This window comes from Plecotus auritus, assembly GCF_963455305.1.
Source record: "Plecotus auritus genome assembly, chromosome: 8".
Lineage (NCBI taxonomy): Eukaryota > Metazoa > Chordata > Mammalia > Chiroptera > Vespertilionidae > Plecotus > Plecotus auritus.
Genome location: NC_137782.1, coordinates 72,506,367 through 72,527,287, shown reverse-complemented (window position 1 = coordinate 72,527,287; position 20,921 = coordinate 72,506,367). Strand labels below are relative to the sequence as shown.

The following is a 20,921-nucleotide window of genomic DNA, read 5'->3' as shown; positions in this document are numbered from 1 at the left end:
TAAATTCACAGTGAGCTTAAGTGGGGCACCTGCAAGACAGGTTAAGCAGAAGATGCTGTTAGAATACTCAGGTGCAAGACCCAAATCAAAGCCAACACACATCACAGGCTCCTGATGGGTAGAAAGTGCTGGCAGAGGGAAGGAGTGGAGGAGGCCTTGGTATTTGTGGCAATGCAAGGAGAAACGTACTGAGAGGCAAGGGGCAGGGCTGCCAACGATGACGAGTCCCAGAAAAGGGCAGCAGTGGAAACTTGTCGGAGGTCACAATACCACACGTTCATTCCAGAGAAAACAGCAGGTGACACATCGTCAGTTACATCATCTGTGAAGGAGCCAGTGACACCAGCTAGTGAGTTCACCTCAATCACAGTCTCGGTCATTTGCGTCGCAAACTGACTGCTTGGTATTGACTAGATAATGTCCATTAAGTTATAAATAATAGTCTGAGCAGCTATTGATATTGTATTGCTCCTCACTAGTCCAAGTGTGGTCCCCAAACCGGCAGCATGGGAGCCTATGAAAAATGCAGAATCCCAGGCCTCGTCTCAAACCCTGCTGTACTAGAATTTGCCACTTGACCAAATCACAAGTGTTTCACATACACACGAATGAGTGAGATGCAATGGAGTGATCTTACAAGTCTGCAGATCAGCCCTCAGTTACTTGTCTTCTCAATAGCAACTTTGACTTCACAGAGGACAGGTATTGGTAAACAAGTGAGCAACACCTTGTCCCCTGTGAGCGCCTTCCCCTGACAACTGTTTGCTCTTTGCAAAGCCTCAGTCCTAGCCTCTACCTGTGGGAGAGACCTGCCTCTAGCCCGGAGGGCCTGGAAAGTCTGTCAAAATAAAACACAGTTGACACTGTTTTTGAGCATTTGGGAAAGTTTCATATTCTCCAATGTGTCTAGAAATACTCCATATACCTGAGGAGAGTGGATCACTCTGCATGCAATTGCCCTTTAATGTAAAAAGCATACAAAATGTTTTATCCGACAGATAACTATCAAAAGTGTTCTGAGGCCACTGTCCTCAATTCAGCTGTAAGAAAGAGCTAGTGAAAGGTCTTCACTCCCCCTTAAAAATAGCTGCAGAATATTGCATTCTATTCAAGTACACATCTGTCTAAAGTAAGTTTATTTTAATGCTCATATTTGTTTACTTGCCATTATAATAAAGACTGTTTTATGCTCAAATAGCTATAGCTAGTCATGGTTCACACAGAAATAAAGGTTTTATCTTTGCTTTCATAATTGCGTATATTTTTAAAGATGCTAAGACATTCCTGAAAAACAAAGTATACGAACTGGAACTGTTTTTCTAAAGCCACCCAATGCCAATTATTCTGTACCGACTGCAATGTCCACACTCCAGCATCACATATTTGTCTATGCATATGTGCAATTACATGAAAAATGATTTTTACAAATATCATTACCAAATACACTAACTTTCTAAATTATTAATTTCTACTCTCTTATTTCAGAAAGCAATTCTCCATAATGTCTAATTAACTTTCCAAGACAATGAATAAGTAACATTTCCAAGACAATAATTACAAGGTATATTTTCATTCTCACTTACTTAGGAAGAGACTTTTAAATATAATCATTTTTCCCATCTTATATAGTTGAATCCAAAAAAATGGCAATCAAAACATAAAACATGTGATATGCCCCATTCTTTTCTTGTTAATTATGAAAAACAAAAAACTGAATCAGTTTTTTTAATAATTCATGCATGATGGAAAAATATTTAACACTGTGCTGAACTGCATCACATTTCAGTATTCATAAAAAGTATTTTCAAGAGATTGGTTAATTTTTAATAGTTTTTTTAGAGTAGTTTTAGCTTCGCAGCAAAACTGGGCAGAAGGTACAGAGATGTCTCATTTATCCCCCACATAAATGGTTAATTTTTAAAATATGGAGATCTTAAATAACATACACACGAAAATCCTACCAATCAAATCATACTGATAAATACCATATTGAAAACTCTATTTGAGTTGCAATTAGCTTTAGGGAAATTTTATAAACAGACATTAAAATAAATCTGAATCAAATTAATGCCAGAACCACAACACAATGATAGTGTTTTATATACTTTGTTGTCTTAATTTTGTCTTAGATTTCTCACTTATTAAAATATCTAAAGAAACAAATCAACAATAAATAAAACAATCTTCATGAAAAGTTTGAGTGAGCCAAGAAATTTAAAGACACAGAAATATTTTCTTTTTTTCTCACTACCCCTTCTGGAATCATAACAATAAAATTGCAATAGCCCTACTATAGGCTATTAAAACCATAAACTTATCAAAACAACTCCCCCTTGTAAATCTTCACTTCCACTCATAAAGCCATTTTTTCAGTATGCTCTCTTACCTAAAACAAAGTGAGTATGACTTGAACTTCACCCAGTCAGAAACAGACTCTTGAGAGTATGCCCGATGCAGGCTGCGAAGTGCAGGGGCAATCCTTGTTCCTGGATAAGCTCTCTCTTTCCAGAAGGCAAGGAGCAGGGAGAGGTTCAGGATGCACAAGCTCACACGGTGTAAGGAGACTGGTCCTCTCCCTCTGAGTCCCCACCCCTCAGCCACAAAGAGAGAGGTTGGGCAAGCAGTGCCCACAGCCACAACTCAATATCCAAAGAGGCAGAGACACTGTCTTCTCACCATTCTCAGCAGAACCCCAAAGATAAGCAAGTGCTTTTCACAAGCATCTTGCCAGGGAATGAGTAAGAGGTCCCACACATCACAAGAAACACCACTTGGTCACAGGCTGGGGTTTATCAACAGAGAGCTTACAATTTGAAGCTGACACCTAAACTGGCCCTTAAAACAAATCTTTGGGTTTTTTATAATGAACCACAAAAATTTCAAGATAAAACCCTAAAGGAAAGCAAAACTGCTTGCCCACGATTCAGGAAATCAACAGAAACGTGTAAGCTGTTGAGAATCTTTGTTTCAACTTCCTAGTCTGGCTACCACCTTATGCCTATTTTCCTCCTTTATCATACCTTCAGGGTTCAAGACGGGATACAGAATTTTTTTAAGCTTAGTAGTGTTGATATAAGGAAAAATAAATAAGAACTAATATATCTATAGTGATATCTGGAGATTATCTCCCTTGCACAGATAGCAAAAGGTGAAGACTTTTGTGCTATAACTATATCTCAAAAGGACTTTAATTCTACATCCAGTTAAGACACACATACATCCCACGATTTATCTATCCATCCATGAGCTACTGCATGACAAATAAAAACCAGCATTTTCCAAAATGTGCCAGCGAATGTAAAATGTATTGCAAAACAAAGTTCCAGGGAAAGTTTTAGGATGGTCAACTTACACTAATGTCCACAGAATCCTATACTGCAGGATTTCTCTGTTTTTAAAATGCTAATATTCATCATCAATCTATTAAACATAATACTTTATGCATTGTTTCCCAAACTTACTTAATCACAGAATTCTTTATTTGAACAGCATCCAGAGGGAATTGTATTTCATGAGACAGATTTGGGAAATGCTGATAACTCTCGATTTCACTTGCCAATTTTTAATCAACAAACCTGACATTATGAAATGTTTTTCAAAGCACTCAGAAAAGCCATTAAATTATTAGGCACCCCATCTATCCCAACTTGCACTGATATCTCTGAAATTCCAGTGTTGTCAATATCCAGATCACTCAATATTAGAAGGCTAAACCTGTTTTCCAAATGGAAGCATGTGGAATGGAAACATATTATACAGGTACTTAATGAACATCTATTATATCCCTCGCATTGTGCTACAAAAAACGACAGCATGGTTTCTATCCTCAAGAAGCTGGACATTTTGTTTTGAGCCTCTGCGGATGGTAATACTGGGCATGTGGCTGCATTGTGGTTATCCAAGTGTCCTCAAAAGTTGAATGTCGGACTTCAGAGATCAACATTCAGGCAATGTATTCCACAAAGTGGACACTTCAGCCCAGATACTGACACCAAGCCAGAGTAGGCATTAAAACACCTCCCAACGCATCCATAAGTGCACATTTCAGCCAGTTTTACATAGGGAGAAACTCAGTCATGGGCCTCCAATAAACCACAAGTAAAACCTGTCTTCCCTCAAATGCTTCCAATTTATCCCAAGTCCTCACATCCTGTTATCCCTGTACATCCCCAGTGACTCCCCGACAGTCTATACTTTTCATTTATATGAATAAGTGGGTTTTCAGGATAGAACCAGGATAGGCTGGTAATTCACAGCTGGTCCACCGAGATCATTAAGTCAACATTGAGCCCTCACCCACCCTGATTACTTCACACAAGTTGTTTTTCCAAACATGTCCCTTTAAAGATGGAAAGCCTTCTAAAATAAGATATCTTCCTTTAAATCTTCTAATATGAAGATGTTTAATGTATTTAATGTCTTTAAGTTCATAAATGTACTTATGATATTTGTTCAGTAGATTCTATAATATTCTATTGAAGCGACTACTATAATATGTTGAGAAACATATTTTAAAAAAATGATTCAGGAGACATGGGATGGTATGATGTTGAGCAAGCAGCTTAATTCCCAAAGCCTTGTTTTCCTTCATTCCCCAAGTCTTATATTCCCAGAGGGCAATGAAATATCATATGAGATAATGATAATGTTACAGGGTTGCATGAGAATCAGAAGAGAAAAATACAAACTCCAAAGCTCTGGGAAGATGTGAACTACATATCATAATGCTTTGGTTCTTTCAGTCACTATGAACTAAGAGCCTGCCATGTGACAAAAACCTAGGGCTCGACAGTCACTGTTTACTGTGAAGAACATGCATCTGTTCTCATTATCATGAGTGGATATAGGCCTGGATGTCTTAAAAATTAATTGTGAAGGTAACACGTTTATTGAAAAAGTTCAGACCACAGAAGACACTAAAATGAAAAGTACTCCATCTTTCATACTAATTACGACCACTGCAGAGTTTGGTTTACGTTTGTCTGCAATGACTATTTTAGATGACTCATATTCACAAGACTGCTTCCTTCTAATGAATGAGTTTATTATGGTTGCATTACAGTTTCTAATAACCAGGTGGTTCCTCTTAATGCTATTATTTCATTTTGTTAGTTAGGCTTCCTGGGTTGATATTTTCTTTTGTTCTGGTTTTTGCAACATAATTTATTTAAATATAAAATGGAAGCCAAACAATTATGGTATATAGAATGTAATAGAAATGTTATAAATCTTCTCACCACACACACAAAAAAATGGTAATTCTATGAGGGGATGGATGCGTTAACTAACCTCACTGAGATAATCATTTTGCAATAGATACATATGCAAATCATCATGTGACCCTTCAACTTACATAATGTTATATTATTAATTAAATCTCAACAAAGCTGAAAAATAAGTACAGCTACAGCAACTATAAAAAAATGTTACAAGATTGATAATACAAAAATAGTAAGTAATACCACCAAGAGATTGGAGAAGATGGAAGTATGAATGTGCTGTTTAAATTTTTTTTTGTATCTAAGAGCCAATAGATATTATCTAAAGTTAATAAATCAATAAACATTTATTATATTATTATTCACATTTATAATAATTCATTACCACAAAAAGTTAAAAAGAAAGAAACCTCAAATATAGAAAATAAACAAAGAGACCATGGAGGGTCTTGCATAATCTAATAAACAAAAAAAACATCCAACTAGGAAGGAGTGCTGCTGGGAGACCTGCCTGTGCCGTCAGCCCCTGTTCCAGGACAGCTCAGCCTTAGCCTTGCAAAGCCTCCACCTGCTGGCTCGGAGAGAAACAGGTTTCATTTCCTTGGATCTGCTCCAAATACGAGCAAATTTGGCAGACATTCTTCAGAGTTTGGCTTTAGCCTTTCCTAATTTCAGTAAATAATTTTTTCTCCCACTTTCAGTCATTCTTTTTCTCTCCGAACTTTCAGGGAAGAGAACAGACACATTTACTCTAATTCCTTTTTTTTGTTTGTTTATGTCTATTTTTTATTGTTGATAGTATTATAGATGTCTCTTGTTTACACCCTTCCTTCACCCCCATCCTCCCAGTCCCTACCCACCCGCCCAGGTCTTCACCACCCTATTGCCAATGTCCATGGACTATGCATGTATGTATCTAAGTTCTTTGGTTTATTTCTTCTCATCCCTTTAACAGAAGCCACTGCTCCCAACTTGCTTATATTATTTTCTATGTTCTTTCGTTTTTCTGTCTCTCCACTGCCTCCCACTAACTGCCTCTTCCCCTTTTTGTTCTCCTGGCGCTAATGTCAGTGGTGCTGAGCCAACCCGCACTGCCTGCAACACACAACTGTGCGCATCCCTCCCCATCTCCAGTCGCAGTGGGAAGGTTTTTCACCACAGAACCTGGGAGGCAGGACAAACCAAGCTCCTTCCCCCTTCCCCTTCTCAGAGCCAGGGTTGAACACTCACCAGCACAGCACTGGAAGGTCTGTGAATTTAAAAATCAGTTTATTAGAACTGTGTGTAAAGGAAGGATATAAACATTTTTACTGAGAGTGAGAAAAACTTCTACAGTCAGGGATCTTCAGATCTGCAGGCTTCACATCTGTGGATTCAACCATCAAAGATAGAAAATATTCGGGGTGGGGGGAATCCCAGGAAGTTCCCAAAAGCAAAACTTGAATTTGCCACAGGTGGAGCACTATGCTAAATCCACTCAAATGAAATAATGGCAGCCATACAGGGGTGTTGCCTACTAGTGTATGCAAATATAGGTTATATGCCAATACTATACACCATTTTATATAAGGGATTTGGGTATCTGCAGGGGTCCTATAACCAGTCCCTTGTGAATACCAAGAATCAACTATATTTTAGCTTTTTTTTTAATTAGTTAGTACAGGCAGCTTTATTATATATTTGATACTGCCAGATAAGCAACCTCAACAGGATACACCAACATTACTATAAACACAGCACTTTCTCGAATAACATTGTTTTGTTCAATGCCGTTTGCTTATGACATCAATGAGATGCCATGAGAACTTAACTCTATATCATTAGCCTTTGGTAAAATTGTATTTTGGTTTTTTTTAATGTCCCATTTTGCTTCAAGTCACTGAATGTGTCAGCTTTACAATTCCTCTAATATACTTATAAAGTATATAGCATCTTTAACCGTAGTAGCTCTAAATAGTATATAGACTCTATTGTTTGATTCTCATTACCTACCAATTTAATAAAGTATCAGCATATTCATTTACTATGGCATGATACACAAGACAACTTTTAGGTTCAGCCAAATCTGCCTCCTTCCCTGCTCCTTCCTCTGCCCCCACACCCCCCCCCCCCCCGCCACTCCCAAACACATAAAATCACATTTTTGCTTCCTTTTTTCCCCTAAAAAAGCCTATAGATAAAAGACCAAAGTAATTATTTAATAGTGCCCTTGATCTTCCTAACCTTACTAGAGATGGATTTTTTAAATGTGTTTTTATTGATTTCAGAGAGCAAGAGAGAGGGAGAGAGAGATAAAAACTTCAATGATGAGAGAAAATCATTGATCAGCAGCCTCCTGAACAACCCCTACTGGGGCTCAAGCCCACAACCCGGGCATGTACTCTGACCGGAAATCTAACTGTGACCTCCTGGTTTCTAGGTCGACCCTCAACCACTGAGCCACGCTGATATGGACTTTAATGCCGACAACCCAATCAGTACACACAGGGTCCAGTCAATTTTGTTTCAGGGAACAAAGGCCAAATTAGCAGAGAACATTATTTTAAAGCATAATGACAACCTAACCAACATGGCCAATTCAGTCCACCTGGATCATCCGCATAGTGAATCATGAAACAAAAAGATTTGACAAAAAAAAAAAAAAAAAAATAGAACACTCTGTGAAGAAATAAACCACAAAAATTAATTATCATGTGAATTTATATACTCACCAATGTTCCTCTAACTCTTCATGCTAGCTGTGTTCAACATCTTTTACTGATTATCAGTATTAATATGAATTCTATCATCCATAATGTTGAATCATATTTTATTGAAATTATCAATACAATGTGAGAAAGTTACTTATCTTTAAAGTCAGAACAGAATGCACAGAACAATAAAAATGCTTCCTCGGTTATTTTGTCTAAATATTCATTCTACTCCAACATAAAAAAAAATCCCACATGATATAAGTAATGGTGAATTTTATTCAAGAGATCATTTCCTTTTTGTTTCACTATTTAAAGTCAATAAAATAAAATTCGTTACATGAACTACCTCAAAGATATTCTAGATACTAGACACACATGTGTTGGCATCAGAGCTGTTAGGTTTTGGACAAGTTACCTAACCTCTCTATAGTTCTGCTTCCTCATCTCTAGAATGCAAACAAAAATACCTTCCTCACAGAGTTACTGAAAAGGTTTAAATGGAAAATCTACATAAAACACTTAACATATCATTTGGTTGCATAGTAAGTACTCAGGAAAATGGGAAAATGTATTGTCACTATCTGGTATTGCTGCTTTTGCACAGCATGTCAATCAACCCCTCAGACAGCGGCCTTGCAATCACAGAAGTTTAGAGCGGAGCTTCTCTAACTTTCACAGGCACACAAATCACCAAGGGATTGTGTTAAAAACGCAGACTGAGATCCAGGAGGTTTGCTGTGGGGCCTGACACTCTGTAGCCCTAACAAGCTCGAAGGTGATGCCTATGCTGTTGGTCCGGAGACCACACTTTGAGTATTAAGGATCTGGACCACCTGGGTGTCCCCCTCCCCACCACCACCCTCCACACAAACACACCCACACACCCACATAGTTAACTAAAATTCTAACACTGAGTCCACAATTCAACATTACCTTTCCTGTAAAAATAGATATCTTCCTTAAAAATGGCAAAAGCTAGGAAATACTCAGGATAATTGCTAAATATAGAAGACAATTATAAAAAAGGCAAGGGATTGCTTAACCTGGGGAAAGAACTTGGGTTTCTGAATCAGACAGGCCTGGGTCCGAGCCCTAACCCCATTACATGAACTAGCTATTAATGTGGTGTTAGATTAATTACAGATCTTATTAAACTTCAGTTTTCTTATTTGTAAGACAGAGATAATAGTATCTTCTAAAAATATAAGATACCTCAAATAACAGCTGTCTCAAAAATAATATCTGTATTATATAGCCTGACACGCAGTAGGTGCTAAGAACACGCGGGGCTGCCTTTCTGCTCCAGACTGCATTGTTTTAATTACTTGTTAATGTAACTGGAATCTCTTTTTGCTTTCACTTAACTTGGGTCCTTCTTCTCTAGCAAACTATCTGCCACTACTAACTCTTTTTCATGCTATTTCAAGCTGCCAGCATTAGTAATTTCCCAAGAGAAAGAACCTATTTCCTAGTATGTTCTACTAATCCTCAAGACATAAAGTCTGGGGGAAAAATGATCTGTTTTCCAAATGGTTTCTCTCTCTTCTAAATCCGTGCAGGCTCGCTCTTTCTTCTTGCACAGACACAAAAAAGGAAAGGAACAGGACTCATTGCCATCTTTTTCTCCGTCTCCACAAGAGCTGGAACTACCTTTTTCAATCAGGGAAACGGTTATGTGAGAAACCAGGCAAGAACTGCGAGATAACGCTCTGTATTCTTTTTTAGTTTCAAAAACTGAAATTGATTCCATTTATTTAAGAAAGCTATAAAAATGCATGTGTGTGTGCGCGCACACACACACACAAACACACACCTGTTTCGTTGTGCTTTTCTGTTGCCAAGCAAAAATGATATAAGGCCAAGAACATCAGACGTCCAATTTAACTGTAGTCTCATTGATCCCACACGTTATTTACTGAGTACGTGCCATGCGTCCAGGGCTGTGCAGATGCCAGGTGTACACTTGTGAGTAAACAGACATGGTTCACCCTTGAGGACCTAACTCTCCCAACACGTTCACTAATCATATTTCCGAAATCAGGACACACTTCCAGAGCTAGTCTGGTTTCTAAAACCTACCCCAGGGCAGAGGAGGACAACTACAGGCTGCATCTAAATAAGCCACAGCAGAACTGTTACAGACCTGTCCTAGGCTCAACTTACTAAAGAGATGAAATGCACCATGGCACCACTAGATGAAACCTGCAAATAAAGGTGGTCTCTATTATGCCACCAAACAGTGGCCGATCTAGCCCACCACACTGTTGACTGGAAGGAGTGGCGGTCCCTTGGAGACAAGATCCTACAGCACCTTTAGTGTGGACAGATATTCACATGTCCTCCTGCAAACCACCCACCTCTTCTCCCTACTCGTGAGCAGCTAACCAGGCCCCAAATCCATGGATAGCTTTCTGAAGTTCTCTGGCACACTGAACCACAAACGGTTGTAATTTTCACGAGCCACACAAGACACATTTAATATCTTGCTTCCTATGTGCAGCTATAATACTTCATAGTAATATTTAATATTTAGCTATAATATTTAAAAGTAGAAATAGGAATGCTAAACAAGATAAAGCCAGTTTCATTCACCATCTATATCTGTTATCACTTTTGTCACGCTGACCTCACTCCATTTCAAGGCTCACTAGGATAGAAGAGGCACTGTGGATAGAATCATCGTGATTAAGAATTCATATCATGTAAAAAGCATCAGAAAAATACAATCCAAATACGTGGAAATTATGCGGTCAGATAATCAGTAAGATCTTCAGATGCAGATTAATTTATTGTTCACATTGATGAGCCTTAATTATGTCCATGAATTGCTTTTACAGAGGCCTGTGAATTAAAAGATCCCTCTACATGACATGAAAACACACTAGGTCTCATCATTTATGTTAAAGTGGGAAATGAAAGGACACCTTTTACTTTTCACACCATAATCAAAATATAATGATAATATGTTAATCATAGAGAGTGCATATAAAAAGAGAATGTCATATTGGTAAAAAGCGACACTGTTCCCAGTGATCTCCAACAGGTATTTTAAAGAGGCTTAAAACTCTCTGATATTTCAAACCGATAGATATGTGTCAAGAATGAAGCAAGATGATTTTCTAAGTAGTTTGGTTTAAAATTCAGGGGTAGCCACATGTTCTACAGATGATACCTTGGGTAAAAATTGCCCACAATCCTTTCCACAAAGCAATCTGAAGGGGTCTTCTAGCAACTAGATGAATAATTTGGGGTTAATAATTCGGACAACAGCTTTACTTGGATTGGCTGAACTAATACAGGCCTGAATTCATTTCAACATGCCTCTGCTTCCCTTTCCCTAAGTTAATGCTGAAGAGAGTACAACATCTTCATATTTTAGACAAGTGACTCCCAGCGTGTAGGAGCCACTGTTAATGCTAAATTGAAAGATGATTTTAGATGGTGTACAGATAAAGCCTGAATAACACAGAAGAAATCTCTCTCTCTCTCTCTCTCCATCTCTCTCTCAAAAAAAAAGGGCACTGACTCAGGGTTTGGGGCAGGCATCGTCATCTACTCAGGATTGAATGGACACTATCTTTTTAACTTTTATTGGCTATCTCTACTATTTGTAGCACATGATAGTTTTATATTTAATGTAATCATTTAATGTTTTCTTTTTAAATACATTTATTTGGTAAAAAAAAAAAAAAAGTGAAAAACGTTAAATAATAATAGAAGTGGATTATATCCATGACAAAAGTATGAAGATGGTATCTGAATGACTGATACTTGGGAAACACCGTAGAATACCAATTAAAACAGTCTGGGTTTACTACTAGCTTCACAATTAACCTTGCTGTCTGAGTTTAGTCAAGTTACTTAAGATCTCTGGGCCTCAATTTCCTCATTTGTAAAATAGACATAATGACAGCATTTACTTCAAAGGGTTATTGTGAGGATAAAGGGGTTACTACAGATAAATTTTAAAATGGTACCTGGCTTATGGCAAGAATTCCAAGTGGTACCGGATTGCAAGAGGGCGAAGGCCAGACTGAGGGACCCCACCAGTTCACGAATCTGTGCACCAGGCCTCTAGTATTTTATAAGTCTATCTAGGTAAATAATGATCTATTGAAACTTGATCCTTTGGCCTGGGAATTGTGAGGTAAGGTAGAGAGATTTTTTTTTTCATAGGCCCCTGAATAAGAGAAAAGAAAAGCTCCTTGTTGTTCTTTAAATTAAAATTTGAGGCAGCCAATTGAGATGTGTTTAAAACCCATGTGATCTTCTAGAAGCCAGAAATACAAGTGCCCTGTCTTGAATTCCACTATAGTTTCCTTTCCTCTCTCCCTACAGATCCCAATATTTCCTTACAAAGACTTAAAAATTAGGCTGCCATTCCTTATCCATACGACACCAGCCAAAATGTATCTACAATGAGATACATGATTCCTCCAACATTTTAACATTCTGCTTGATTTATGCAGCATCTCAAGAATCACTGTTTTGTTGAATATCACGCCAGTAAAATACTTTTTGTTTAAATTATAACCACTTTAGATGCAATAACTTTTTTCTTTTCAAATATATGCCATTAATTTATTTTCTTTATTACTTTATGTAAAAACTTCCACAATTAAATGTATTAATTTTAATATTTAAGAAAAATAAATTCAAAAGTGCAATGCTGGTCCTAGCTGGTTTGGCTCAGTGGATAGAACGTCAGCATGCGGACTGAAGGGTCTTGGGTTCGATTCCAGTCAAGGGCAAGTAACTGGGTTTCGGGCTCGTTCCCCAGTGAGGGACTTACAGGAGGCAGCCGATCAGTAATTCTCTCTCATCATTGCTGTTTCTATCTCTCTCTCCCTCTCCCTTCCTCTCTGACATCAATAAAAATTTTTTTTAAATGTGCAATACTGAATAAAAAAGATAACAGTGGGCATCTTTATCTTTTCCTGATTTTAAAGGAAGTATTTCTATTGTTTACAATATCAAGTAATGTTTTGTTTACATTTTAATAGATAACTTTTAAAAAGATCTTTATTGTTGAAAGCATTACATATGGCCCCATTTTCCCCCCTTAATAGATAAATTTTATCATGTTAAGGAAATCCCTTCTATTTCCAATCTGCCCTAGAGGATAATCATCAATCAGTGCATGCTTTTGTCAAATATCTTTTCTGCATCTATTTAGATGATCATATGGTTTTTATTCTTTAATCTATTAATGTGATAAATTACCCCTGAAGATTTTCTAACATGAAGCCATCTTTGTATTCCTGGGATAAACTCAACTTGGTTATGATACATTATCTTTTTTACACTCAGTTGTATTATTTTAATAACTAGAGGCCAGTGCACGAAATTCGTGCATGGGGGAGGGAGGTGTCCCTCAGCCCAGCCTGCACCCTCTCCAATATGGGACCCCTACCGGGATCGGGCCTAAATGGGCAGTCGGACCCCTCTCACATACAGGACTGCTGGCTCCCAACTGCTTGCCTGCCTGCCTTCCTGATTGCCCCTAACCACTTCTGCCTGCCAGCCTGATCACCCACTAACCACTCCCCTGACAGCCTGATTAATGCCTAACTGCTCCCCTGCCAGCCTGATAGCCCCTAACTACCCTCTCCTGCCAGCCTGATAGCCCCTAACTGCCCTCCCCTGCAGGCCTGGTCCCCCCCAACTGCTCTCCCCTGCAGGCCTGGGTCCCCCCCAACTGCCCTTCCCTGCAAGCCCGGTCACCCCCAACTTCCCTCCTTTGCCAGCCTGGTCATCCTTAACTGCCCTCCCCTGCAGGCTTGATCGCCCCCAACTGCCCTCCCTTGTAGGCCTGGTCCCTCCTAACTGCCCTCCCCTGCTGGACATCTTGTGGCAGCCATCTTGGGTCCACATGGGGGCAGCCATCTTGTGTGTTGAAGTGATGGTCAATTTGCATATCACTCTTTTGTTAGATAATATAGAGGCCTGGTGCACGAATGGGGGCTGGCTGGTTTGCCCTGAAGGGTGTCCCGGATCAGGGTGGGGTTCCCTTGGAGCGTCAGTTGGCCTGGGCGAGGGGCCTGTGGTGGTTTGCAGGCCGGCCACGCCCCCCAGCAACCCAAGCAGAGGCCCTGGGATCTGGACTTTATTTATCTTCTATAATTGAAACTTTGTAGCCTTGAGCAGAGCCAAGACTCCTGCTCGCTCCTTGGCCGCAGCCATTTTTGTTGGGATTTATTTATCTTCTATAATTGAAACTTTGTAGCCTTAAGCGGAGGTCAAGGCAGGCCAGGGCTGCAGAAGTTTGGCTTCCTCCATAGCCGGGGGTAACTCAAGCCTCCTGCTCTCTCCAGCTCCATGGCTGCTGCCATTTTTGTTGAGATTTATTTATCTTCTATAATTGAAATTTTGTAGCCTTGAGAGGAGGCCAGGGTGTGCAGAAAGCTTGGCTTCCTCCATTGCTGGAGAAACCCAAGCCTCCTGCTTGCTCCATGGCCACAGCCATCTTGGTTGGGTTAATTGGCATACTCGCTCCTGATTGGCTGGTGGGCATGGCTTGTGGGCATAGCGGAGTGATGGTTAATTTGCATATTACTCTTTTATTAGATAGGATATGTTATTTAGGATTCTTACCTCTATGTTCTTGAGTGAAATGGGCCTGTAATTTTTTCTCTCTTTCTTCTTTAAAATCTTTATTGTTGAAAGTATTACAGATGTCCCCTTTTTTTCTCCTATTGACCCCTTATAGCCCACCCCTGCCCACGCCCCAGGCCTTCACCACCCTATTGTCTGTGTCCATGGGTTATGCATATATGCATACAAGTTCTTTGGTTGATCTCTTTTTTAAAATCTGCTTGAATATCACTATGGTCTGAATTTTTATGTCTTCCCAATAATCATGAAATTCTAACCCACAAGGAAGAGAATACTGGCCCTCATGAAGGGGATGAGTGTCCTTAAAAGAGCCCCTTCTCATATGAGGACACAAGGGGCTGTCTACGACCTGGAAGCGGCCATCACCTGACCATGCTGGCACCCAGGCCTCAGACTTCCAGCCTTCAGAACTGGGAGAAATAAATGTCTGCTGTTCATAAGCCACCTAGTCTGTGGTATTTCATGATAGCAGCCCCAATGAATAAAGCAAATATAAACGCAAATGGGCATCACTTATTTATCTTTTGCTTCATATGATTTTCTCTGCTTTGGCTTCTAGGGAAATTCCTCCCTTTGTTCATGTAGCTCAGCATGACTCCTGAGAGTGAACCACACAATGTAGTGGAAAAGTTACTCTCTGTTAATGCCATGTGCCTCTTCACTCTCTTTCAGTTAAATGGGCATTTTGGAATAAAATGGGGAAGGACAGAGAACACTGCTCAGTGATACTGTATCTTAAGCTGCAAGTTCGCTTTCTGTGGCAAATACAGCTTCCTGAACTCTGAACTGGAATTGTCCCATTTAATCCCACAAGTTATCATCCCCACTAGAACCCAGCTAGACATTTTTTAAAAAGAAGAAAAAGAAAAGAGAGGAAAAAAAGAAACAACTCAGTTAAATAATGTGAAGGAAAATGGTTAACAATGAAATTAATGCTGATTGCAAATGTAACTTTCAAGATGCACAGAGCGAGTAACCCCTCAAAGAAAAGATATTACAATCTGGTTGCTTCTGAATGTCAAATGTACCAGCAAGAAACACCTATGTAAATTGCCAAGGCAGGCTCTGAACTAAGAGTCCAAAGTTAATTTTTTAAAGCAAAGTCATTGCTCTAATTCCTCTCAATTCTGTGAAAATTAGACCCTTACTGCTCTCATTTTTTAAATGACCATGTACTCATACCTACAGAGGCAGTTCTTCAGCCTGACTTTGCGACAGGACCCCAGCACCAGGTGCCTGGGTGAAAACCTCATGTCTGTGCAACCTTGGTGTGTACTTAACCTTCTGGTACCTCTGTCGTGCCATCTAAGAATATGATTATGATAGCACCTACCTCACAGGTTTGTTGAGAACTGTACTCAGCACATGGTTAGTGTCATGTCATGTTAAGATTAAGTATTATCAGTAATGGTCATATGTGACCTTAACATGCCTTCTTGTTTACACTGAGATAGGTGTTGCCATATGCCTATCCTTATGGATGAAATCATGGAGTGCCCAACTCTGAATTTCTTTTCCATGAACTTCCATCCTGTTTAAGTCACTGTTATCTTTTTACATTTTCCTATTATACCAGGCAACACTAACCCTAACTGATACATCAAACAAATAGGGCTCCTCAGAACACACTCTGAGGAATCCCTGACCTTAGAGCTTCCTAGATGTCTCATTAGTACCATAAACCCAGTTTTGAAAAATTATTTTTTTCTACAGTAAAGCATTACCTTTATTTAGATATAAAGAAACAGTGACCTAATTTGCTGTTCTCCACTAACAGTGATGAACATGCTCTTACCTAAACACCCACCTTGCTTGTGGGGCTTTAGTTGATTATAATAACCATTTCCTGATGAATAGCAGAGAGGCAACTATTAGAAAGTGAAACTACTGAGTGAATTCTATGTATTTATGCCTCCTCCCCCTTATAGAATAATTCAGTGTATGAAAATGTAGCTCGTTTCCCATTTTGACTTTTCCTCGTGGCTCGTCTTTAAACATCCAATTATAAAGAAACTTATTTGTTTAGGCTTTTTCCTCACGGAAATCCAGAAATTAAATTGCTTTGCCAACAAGGCCAGGAAAACAAAACAGTTGTGTTGTGGCTGAGCCATAAGGCTCACATCATAAACACAAGCAGAGCCTGCACAGCTTTGCTCTCACAAAACCATTTGGGAGAAGATTTTCATGGCAGCAGCTGAAATGTTTCTACCAAAACAACACCTACACTTTGCTAGAGTTATTTTCAGAGGAGAAGGTTTCCCCTACTGCTGTTTAAATTGTTAAAATTTGTAGTTAAAAGCATAGGCTCACATGAGCCTGGGGCTGCAGCCCTGGAGGGAGAACATAGCAGCTATGTCTTGGCTAGAGAACTTTGGGCAGACTACTTAACCTCACTAACTTCAGGTCCTCACCACAAATGGGAATTATCAGTACCTTAGCACTGTGGCTACATGATAAGTGCTCCAAAAATGAGAGCTGTATTAATTCTTATCCAATGAGATATGAAACATCATGACTACTGGGGAGGATTCTATATAATAAAAGCCTAATATGCTATGTGTCCGGTCGTCCAGTCAACCAATCAAAGCATAATATGCTAATGATATGCTAAGGCCGCTCAACCGTTCGCTAATGACGTGCACTGACCACCAGGAGGCAGACGCTCAATGCAGGAGCTGCCCCCAGCCCGCAGGCCCCAGGCCAGCCAAGGAGGATGCCAGCGGGGGCCCCCAATCGCCCTGCTGGTCAACCAGCAGGGGGAGGTGACCAGCGATGGCGGCAGGGGGCGGGGCCAGCAAGCGGGCGGTGCCAGGCCGGCCAAGGCAAATGCCATGGGGGCCCCCCCAATTGCCCTGCCAGTTGCCCCACAAATCGGCTCTGATTGCTAGCCAGGCCTAGGGACCCCACTAGTGCATGAATTTCATGCACCGGGGTTCTAGTAATGATATAAGAACCATGGATAAGCCATATTTAAAGATACCATATATACATTAATGTAAAAGTACAAATGTGCTTAATAGCCTATATGTAGAAGCAAAAGAACCATATTTACCCACAGACCACTTACGCTACATTTGTTCCACTCTCTAGGGCAGGACATGGGCCAGAAGTCAGTAAAACTCTAAATAGCTCAACTAGACATCATAAAGTCCATTTACTGGAACCTCTATTCTGAATCCATTAATAATAATAACTAATATTGTTGAGCATTCACCAGGAACTAGGCACCAAATGACATACTTCTCCTGGGTTAAGTATTTACCTTTCACAACTGTACACTTGGAGATATGTGGACTCTTTGATGCGATGACCAGAGCCCACTTCGGGGCTGAAGAAGTTATTCCTCTGATCTTGCAAGTGCTACAGGCAGAATGCAGGAAACTGCCCTCAGCTGGAAAAAGCTGCTTCACCCAAGGTCACGCATCTTTCCTGGGCAACTACCCTCAATGGTTAACATCAGTGACTAAAGGCCCGACCTGCTTTAAAGCTCCCCGTGGGGTTGCCTAAGGCTCCTGTTAAGACTGTATCACAGCTCAACTTCTCCCTCTGCCCAACCCCACCAGCCCTAAAACCTTCCCTTCCCCTCCATAATTGTTGATCTTAGTAGACAACATTGGTACTGTAATTGTATTCATTTTTCTGATGAAAAAAAGTGAGCCTCAGAGAGGTTAAAAAACATGCCCAGAATTTGGGACCCAAGCATTCTGATGCCAGAGGTCAGGCTCTAAATCACTCTGCTCTAATGCTCAGTAACGTTTGTAATTTTATGTCCAATAAAATAAACTGGGTACCCTGGCTATTGTCCTCACAGTAGATTGCAAGAAGCAAATTGGAAAGAGAAAAACAGTTGCAGGATCAGGCAACCTCAATAAACTGTAAACAGTCAAAGACAATCAGAAAACAGAAGCTACTCAAGATCTTTCAAACTACCAGACTGGTTACAGAGTGATGGAATGTCTGAGAGACCACATAGGGAACAGGGAGGCAGCCCAGAGACTAGCAACTGTGGAAAGCTAGCTTGCCTGGGCAGGGGAGATAATGGAAGAAAGTGATGTGACCAGAGACTGGGGCCTACTGGACAAGACTAGAATAGCACAGGCTGCTATGAAGAAAAGAGAAGTCAGTCAGGAGCAGAAGCTATGGAAGAGATGCAGCTCCTTCAAGGGATACCAAGGAAAGCAGAGAGAGGCAGGGAGAGATATCCTTATATCTCCCTGGGATACCAAAGGGCAAGGGAGCATGGGAAATATAGTTCTCTACAGCACAGAATAGATCGAAGAACAAGTCTGTGTTTGAGCAGTCCAAAAATATGGCTGCTCAACTGACAATGAGGAAGTATAGACAAACACTCTAAAAATAAAAATAAAAAAACAAGAATTAAAAGGCAGATTTGCAAAAACTTAGTTTATTAGCAAGTAGTCCTGCATATTCTAGCAGTTTCTAAGCAAATAAAAACAGTAATAATGTCTTTCACTTACATGGTTCTTTACAAGACACATTGCTATATTACTGCTCAATTCAATAACTGATATCTGAAAGGAAGTGTCAATTATTTTCTGTGTAGTAAATAAGGATAATATACATATGCTCTAGAAGTAGATAGCCAGCCAGGCCTAGGGACCCTACTCATGCATGAATCATAAAAAGTGAGGGAGTGGCAAGAAATACTCAAAGTGATGGAAAGCAAAGGCCTACAACCAAGATTACTCTACCCAGCAAAGCTATCACTTAGAATTGAAGATCAGATAAATAGTTTACCAGACAAGGAAAAGCTAAAGGAGTTCATCACCACCAAACCAGTATTACATGAAATGTTAAAAGGGTATTCTAAAAGAAGGAGGAAGAGTAGGAGGAGACAGGATCAATAATAGGAACAATAAAATAGCAACAAATACATATCTATCAACAATTGAATATAAAAATAAATAAGCAAGCAGAACAGAAACAGACTCATATATACAGAGAACATTTTGACAGCTGCCAGATGGGAGAGGTGTTGCAGGGATGGGAGAGGTGTTGCAGGGAAAGGATTAATAAGTATAAATCAGTCATAGCCCATGGACACAGATAATAGATAGGTGAAGACCTGGGATGGGATGGGAAATGAGTGGAGAGGGGCAAAGGAGGAAAATGGGGGACATCTATAATATTCTCAACAATAAAATAAATTTTTAAAAAGAGCGTTTATTTGATAGAGTTTAGCAGAATTTCATAATCAAAATTTTACTTATGGAGAACAAACTTCCCCACCATGGTTGGCTATATAAGGTGTTAATGTAGTTCTGATTCTGAAAGGCCAGATCTGCCTTCATGACTGAATCTGCTGTTTGACAAAGTAGGAGCAAGAACACAAATTCTGGCCCTCTTCTCAGGAGTCCTCTGCTGACTTCCCTTATGGGGCAGAAATTCTTGGAAGTAGGCAGGGAGGGGACAGAGGAGAGAAAAACAGGGGACATTATAGTCCCTCTAGAAGGAATGTGATTTGTTCACATATAAAGATTGTAAATGTGTTTCAGTCTTTTCCATGTTCCCACCTCAACAAAGTTTCTCTGAAGTAATTAAAACCCAAATGGCTTGAGATAGGACCTGAGTTTGAGGCTTAGCTTTGCTTTTAGCTAGCTGTGTGGATTTAGGCTAGCCAATTAACCTCTCTGGGCCTCTATTTCCTCATTTCCAACATGATGCTACTAGAACTGCCTGATGTCCACAAGCCTTTCATCCCTGAAATGATTTTATAGAAAGATAAGGAAAATCCAGATGAACTCTCTCTCACTCAACATTGCCCAGACATCTATTTGAGAGGCTGCTTATCAGAATTAAAAGTACAGCCTGCAGCCATTGTGTAGAGAAAGGTTTGACCTCATCCCTTGCTCAGTTGACTGTGATCTCACCCAGCAATTTTCAAATTGGGTTCTAGGGAAGTCTGATTGCAAAAAGAGCTTCCCTGTATCTATATCCTCTGCCATGTAACCTTGTAGTGCCCTCCCACTCTGGGACCAGCCATGTGACTTCCTTTGGTTAAAGAGATATTAGCAAACATGAAACAAGCAAATGCACTTAAAGTGCATATACTATTGGGCTTACCCTCATTCTTGTCCCTTTGTCATGACCAGCAGAAATGTTAGTTTAGCATGCTTCAGAATGTGAGACATATATAGCAGAGACCAATCATCCCAGTCTTCCTAGCTAAGGCCAACAGCCAGCTGAACCCTCAGACAAATGAATGAACCCAAGATAAGATCAGAAGATATATCTGCCCAACTCACAACTGACCAAACACGTCAGTGAGATCAGCTGAAATCAGCCAAGTCCAGATCTAGATCAGCTGAACCCTGCCCCCTGAAACTTGTAAGCTAAATAAGTTTTTATCATTGTATTCCACTGAGGTTTGTAG

The 20,921-nt window shown here is 39.9% G+C and overlaps 1 protein-coding gene across 15 annotated transcripts in view; it reads right to left on the bottom strand.

Moving 5' to 3' along the window:
- PLCB4 (phospholipase C beta 4) overlaps positions 1 to 20,921 on the bottom strand; it is a 400,050-nt gene that overhangs the window by 303,662 nt on the left and 75,467 nt on the right. Inside the window, exon 1 of one of the 15 annotated variants that reach the window (XM_080683981.1) lies at positions 2,387 to 2,645. The exons of the other annotated variants lie outside the window; for them this stretch is intronic. The gene's annotated coding sequence lies outside the window, so the exon portion shown is untranslated. Of the gene's footprint in view, positions 1 to 2,386; positions 2,646 to 20,921 lie in introns of those variants that run through there. 15 annotated transcript variants of the gene reach the window in all.